Genomic DNA, 6,507 nt, shown 5'->3' on the forward strand with positions numbered 1-6,507 from the left:
ATGTCCTATCTTTGCTCCAGGCTGAGACGGCTGGAGGGGCCATTCTGGGGGTGGTTCTGGAGTGTTAGGGTGACACCATTAGCCACACCCTGGGGGCCCAGAGGGGTTTGTCCTGGGTGTGTGGGGGAGCCCAAAGTGCTAGGGCAGCTCCTGGAATGAGCTCTGCCCTTGCCCAGACCCTAGGACCCTGCAAGGTGCCAGCACGCTCGGCTCTACCTCCCCCAGAAGTGAAGCCAGTCCAGACCACTCTTTGGGGTGGGGTCCCAGGGCTAGGGCTCAGATGGAACATATGCCTGGCACCTCCTTCCTAGAGAGCCTTCTCAGTCAGCCTCCTAGAAATGGGAGGGGCAGTGTCAGGTGGTCATGCTGAACCCAGAAAGGCCACCACGACTTTTCTAATGCCCGTGGCTCTAAGCTGCTATTTGACCCAGGAGCAGGGGTGGCAGAGGTGGAGTGGCCACAGGGACTGCCTATCTGGGAGGGCATCTCTGTGGAGGCTGTATGCCAGCATCAGGACGCCGACCTCCCAGGCAGAGGAGTGGGAGCTGTGCCCCCACCTGCCGGAGAAGGAGTGGTTCCTGGGGGCAACGTTTTGGGGAATGGGCAGTTGGCAGGACACATGCCAGCACATCGAGGGGTCAGGGGAAGGGTCATGGTCATGATCAGGGATGAGGGTCATGATCTCAGAGGGTCAGGGTCAGAGCGAGGTGAGAGTCAGGAGGTGTGTGTTTCAGGTCCTGGGGGATTCTGGGGAGCAGGAGTTCTGATGATTCTCTAGGGTGGGCTGGTCCTAAGTGGGAGCCTGTGTGGGACCCCCTGTGGGAGCCTGGGCCCCGGTGCAGGGGTTTCCCCTTTCCTGAGCTTAGTTCTGGCTCCACAGAGACTTGGGGTGCAGGAACCCTGGGCTCCTGTCTGAGGACCCCCTAGGCTGAGCTCTCTATGTGGGGCCACTCCCTCCCCAGCCTAGAGCCCCAGCCAGAAAGCAGTAGATGCTGTTTACTTTATATAAACTTTAGTTCTAATACAACATTATTTTAACTGAAAACGACACTCTGAGGGCACCTAAGCTGGGGCCACGATGGAAGGTTCCCGGGCGTGCTGGGCACTCCTGTTCCCTCCTCACTCAGAAGCAGAGTAGATGAGAGGGGTTCTGAGATCTCTCTGGGTGCCCCTGCCCCGGAACCTCCCCTGGCTGGGGTCTGTCTGTCCATGTTCTGCATGAGGCCGGGTGGGGGCGGGCAGGTCTCCCTGACCCCGGGGACCTCACGCTGTCATGGGGGGGTGATGAGTGGGTGCTGGGGTGGGGGTGGGTCCTCCTTGAGCCTCAGTCCAGGCCAGGATGCTGGGTGCATGAGGGACACCAGACAGGGGGGCCCTGGGGAGGTGACATATCAGGCCTTGGGACAAGCAGGATAAGAGAGAGGCCCAGAACCCTGCTGGAAAAGTGTACTCGGGCCGCCTGTTAGAGTCCCTTCCTGAGGTGGACACGTGAGGCTGTCCCTCTGGTGTCCCCTGCAGCCAGGGCTACCAGTGGAATTGAGGCCCAAGCCTTGTTCTCCCCCCACACCCTTGCAAGACCCCCAGTGGCGTCCCACCCAGTAGGCATCTGACCACAGGGCCTTGGCAAGGGCTACTCCTTGCCTCCCTGCTGACCATGCCTCTGCATTCTCCACCCTGCGCATCGGGTGCTGTCCTGCTTCCCAACAGTGCCTCGACCCTTGCTGTCGTCCACGTGTCCCAGGGCCTGGAGGATGCCTGTGTCTCAGGGCATGCCAGGGGCCGATGACAGATGGAGCCAGAGGCAGGGAACTGTGATCATTTGTGTGCTCCTGGGGAAAGACCCAGGCTTATGGCAGGCAACTGGTCCCCCTGTTGGGGTCCCCAGTGTCACCCCCCAGCAGGGGTTGGGTCACGGGGACAGAGACAGGGCTGCCCACATGGCCTGGAATAGAGAAACCTGAGCACATGTGTACGTGTGAGACTCGGTTTGCGTTTCCTGGAAAATCTTGCCATGCAAGCGTCTGTCCCCTTAGGGCTGTTCACAGCCTCACCACATGGCCCGCACCGTGTCCGGCTCCGTGTCCGCGAGGTGGTGGCCCCTTGGCCGTGGGCCCCCATTCCCCCTCTGTACGCCGGTTCGGCAGGAAAGCAGGAAGAACACGTGTCTCTTCCCTGAGCTGGGAGCTTTCAGTGTGCTGGGCAAACAGCGGGAGATAAGGTTGTGTGAGTCCATTGTTCTCAGGCCTCGAGGGGCCAGCACCCCCCACCCCCCCACCCAGCAGCCCCAGGAAGCGGAACCCACGGGCCTGACAAACGGGGGATTGTCTGGCCTCACAGCCCTGCCCATGTCCTCTGTGTGCACGACCAGCCAGGGGGGCCAGTGTCCAGGCCACAGGGCCCTGGAGGGTGGGTGCTAGCCCCTTGGACCTGACCTTCGCCTGGGGCCGTGAGCCATTCACTGGAGGCAGGTGCTTTCAGAAAGCTCCCGAACAGCTCGGGGTCTGGCTCTCGTCCCAGGTGGGAAGCCCCCAAGAACCTGGGCTTGCTGGATGCAAGTTCAGGGAGACGCCCGGGTGCACGCTGGCTGGTCCACTTCCCTGGGCCCCGCCTGTCAGCTGTGACGTTCCCTGGGGAAGGGTGAGTAGGGCTTCACCCCCTGAGGCTTGGCCCCGCTGATCACCATCAGATCAAAGGACCAGAAACCATGGCTTTGGGGTGCGTCAGGGAAAGATTGTGATGTGGCAGCTATGCCCCAGCCTGGCAAGCTGCTGCAACCTGTCTGAGGGTGGGCCTGGCAGCCGTGGCGGGTGCTGGGCTGTGTGGTCCACACAGGCAGATGGTGCAGACCAGGGGATCCCAGGCCTGGGAGGGGCCTTGCACACGAGGGACCTCAGGCCCACAGTGAGTCACCCCAAGATCAGTGGGCAGCAGAGATCCCAATAGGTCGGCCACCATCCCAGCAAGTGCCCCTCTTCTCTTTCCCACCAAGTGTTGTTCTGGGCACATCCCCACCCGGCCATCTGCAGCCCTTCCTCCCTCAGACCCCTCCTCCTGGAGCCACAGGTCCCTTACGCCTCCAGGGTTTCCTATCACATCCCCCAGGCTGGCTCCAGCTTCTCCTTGGCCCTTCCAGACCTCTGCTGGGGGTGGCAGCAGAGCCAGTGAGCCGGGGCTACAGGTGAGGGGCCCTTGCCCCTCTAGGCCCGGCCCCTCCTCCCCAAACTGCCTCTTCTGTAGTCCTGGGGCCACCCTGCTGGTCTCCCCATAACTGACCCTGCTCCGTCTGTACTTTTTTTTTTAAAGATTTTATTTATTTATTCATGAGAGACACACAGAGAGAGGCAGAGACATAGGCAGAGGGAGAAGCAGGCTCTGTGCAGGGAGTCCGACGTGGGACTCAATCCCGGGTCTCCAGGATCACACCCTGAGCTGAAGGCGGCGCTAAACCGCTGGGCCACCGGGCTGCCCTCCATCTGTACTTTCAACCTCTGCTGCACCTTGTTGGCTATTCCTGCCCCTGGGCCTGGATTTAGGGTGGGTGCTGCCATCAAGTGGACAGATGTCATATATGGGGCTGCAGGGGCGGGGGTCAGCTCAGGGAGCCCCCAGCAGGGGAAGCTGAAGCCTGAGCCTCTGGCTGCCACAGGCCCCGTGGAGCTGTGTTCCAGAGCAGGATGGTGTGTTCACTGTGTGGCCTCTCCTGGCCTCTTCACCTTCCTGTCCATTTTCGTTCCTGACCCTGTGCAGAGGCCTGGCAGGAGAGCCAGGAGAGCAGGCCTGGGGCTGGACGCCTCGCAGGATAGGCCTGCCCAACCCTCCCCTTCCACCAGGAGGGGCTCAGCTGCATGGTGCTGGGGAGGTACCTACACTGGACCCTTGCTGCCTCCTGTCCAGCCCCCGCGGTACTTCGGCTAGTGCCCCTACCCTCTGTTGAGGAGGGGAAGCTGTGCCACTTGTTCCCCTAGCTTCCAGGGCAGGGTCCAGAATCCACCGTCCACTCAGCTGTGGGCCAGCCGCCAGTGGCTACGGTAATGTGCCCAGCAGCCCCTGGTTGGCCCCCAGCAGCCCCACACCTTGGCTGCGTGCCCCTCTGTGCTGGGCCCTAATTGCCAGCGGATGTTGAGTGAAAGGCAAACAGATAAGGTTGGCCAGGTGGGGTTTGGGGCTTGGGCCTGGGTGGCAGGCGGGATGAGGAACAGCACAAGTCAGGCTGGGCCGTTACCTGGACTGCCTCTGCCTTCCAAGGACGAGCAAGTATTTGCTTCCTGAGGGGGCTTTGCGGGTGTCCGGGGAGACCCAGGCCACTGTCCTTGTAACCCTAGGTGCAGGTGGCTGGGTGGTGGTGGCCGTCGGGGTAGAGCCAGGATGCCTGTGACCTCCGGGAGCCTGATGTTGCTGAGGGGGTGGTCACGAGGGGGCTTCTGGCTATGGCCATGTCTGTGGACATTTGCTTCTCTCAGCCCTGCAGGCTGGGTGTGCTTGGAGCTCTTCCCGGCTGCAGCTGGTGCCTCCTTGCTGCACGCTCATGTGGGGAGAGGGACAGGAAGGAGATCTTACAGGGGCATGAACCCCTCACAGGTTCCCACCTTCACAACCCCATTACCTCCTAATTCCATTCCCTTTAGGTAAGAGCTTCAACCTACGAATTTGGGGGGATCACAAACAGGTGGCTCATAACAGCGTGGGGGCCTGGCAAGACTCCCAGAAGCACAAGTCAGGTGGTCTCTGAGGGCAGATGCAACTCTGAGCAGGAAGGGCCCTGAGCAGCCCAGGAAGGCTTCCTGGAGGAGGTGAGTAAAAGAGGAGCAGTCAGACCGGCACGGCCCGGAGCTGGGGCTGGGCCTGGAAGTGCCTGCATCAGTGTGGGAACTCAGGGGCTCTTTACTGGTGAAAGGGTGGGGGCCGTAAGAGAGTGTCCTGGCTCTGGAATGAGCTGGGAGAAATGGGTAAACTTAGGACCAAGAGTTGGGAGAAGGGGAGGGGCCCTGCACAAAAGAGTGACACAGCAGTTCAGGCAGTGGCAGGCAGCAGGCGAGGGTGGGCAGGGCTGGGTCTGAAGGGTCCTGGAGCGGCTGGCACTGACCAGGTGTGGCCCACAGATGCTCAAGAAACAGGGCCAGTGCTGCCCTGGCTCACAATGGCCAGTTCTATGTGACTGGCCAAGGAGAACACAGAACACTCTATATGGGACTGGGTAGATTTCTAGGGCCACTCACACCAGGGGCCAGCCCAGGGGAGTCTCAGGGCCTGGACCTGCTGTCCAGCGGCCATGGTGTCGTGCTGGCTGCCTCTAGTGGTTGCCCAGCAAGTACCTGCAGCACCTGGGACTACTCATGGTGGCCAGCCTGCCTGCAAGAGGCAGCTGCTGTGGGCCCCTTAGCACATGGCACTTGATAGCCAAGGCCCTGAAAAAGCCTGAGTGGCAGGGAAGTTCCCTGGGGGTCAGAGGCTGTGGCCCTACCCAGTGTCAGGGGCTGGGGGCTGACACTGGCCTTGGGAGCAGCCGGTTCCATGGTCCTCTTCTGCTAAGGCAGCCCCCCATGACTGGGGGCTAGATGTTGGGCTGCTCCCTGGTTGAAGATCCCACCCACAGAGGTCCCTCTGACCCTAACTCTTCCCCCGACCTGAGCACCAGTGCAGGTGACAAGGATGGCGAGGCAAACTCACCCTCGGAGCCTGGTTTGGGGCACAGCACCTGCTGTGTCCCTGCTTTGCAGTTTCAGGTGGGACACTTGGTGTGGCAGGGCTGAGAGGACCCCACTGGTGGTGGCTGGACGCTGGCCCAAGGACACAAGACACTGGTGGGGGCCCCACACCGGCCCCACAGCATTGCCTTCTGTCTTTTCCAGGCTCAGAGCCGGGTCCCCGTGACCCCATGACCTTCAGAGTTGAACAATTTCTGGAACCGTGGGAGCCAAAGGCCCAGGTGGAGTCTCTCTTCTCCCAGTGGGTAAAAGCACGATTTCTGGGTGGAACTGTTATTTTGATTTTTGTTTTGCTTTTAGCAGTTCTATCAGGCATAACAGATTAAAAAAAAAAACCCACATGTATTTGAAAAAGTACAATTTAATGAGTTTTGACCCACGCACAAACCCCTGAAAGTATCACTGCCATCGGGACAGCAGCCCCCAGAGGACACCTCCTCTGCCCACGGGGGTCCCATGCACTCTGGAGACCCGTCCGCATCCGCAGCATGCACACCCGCCCTGTGTTCTGGACTTTGACACGGATAGAATCAGGCCACATGGACTGTGGTTGTCGCAGATTTTGTTCAGCATTTTGAGTGACGTCTGAGATTTCATCCACGTTGCTGCCCCATCAATACTTTGTTCAATTGTGTGGCCGAGCGGCGCTCCCTGGTGGGGGAGGCACGCCCCCTCTGCCTGCGCCCCTGTCTGCGCTATGCTCCCCTAGGGGATGTTTCCAGTTTGCGCTGCCAGGATCCTGTGCACACACATTGCGGTGAGTGCGTGCTCCCTTCTCTTGGGAAAGTGCCCAGGCGAGTGC

At 60.7% G+C, this 6,507-nt stretch overlaps 1 long non-coding RNA gene across 1 annotated transcript; it reads left to right on the forward strand.

Annotated features, from left to right (window-relative positions):
* Nucleotides 1–2,736: 2,736 nt before the first annotated feature.
* On the forward strand, nucleotides 2,737–6,075 carry LOC112663579 (uncharacterized). Its single transcript, XR_004806872.2, has 3 exons — nucleotides 2,737–3,534; nucleotides 4,626–4,790; nucleotides 5,850–6,075. It is a non-coding gene; the product is annotated as an uncharacterized LOC112663579 (long non-coding RNA).
* Nucleotides 6,076–6,507: the final 432 nt, after the last annotated feature.

Source organism: Canis lupus, chromosome 18, assembly GCF_003254725.2.
Source record: "Canis lupus dingo isolate Sandy chromosome 18, ASM325472v2, whole genome shotgun sequence".
NCBI lineage: Eukaryota > Metazoa > Chordata > Mammalia > Carnivora > Canidae > Canis > Canis lupus.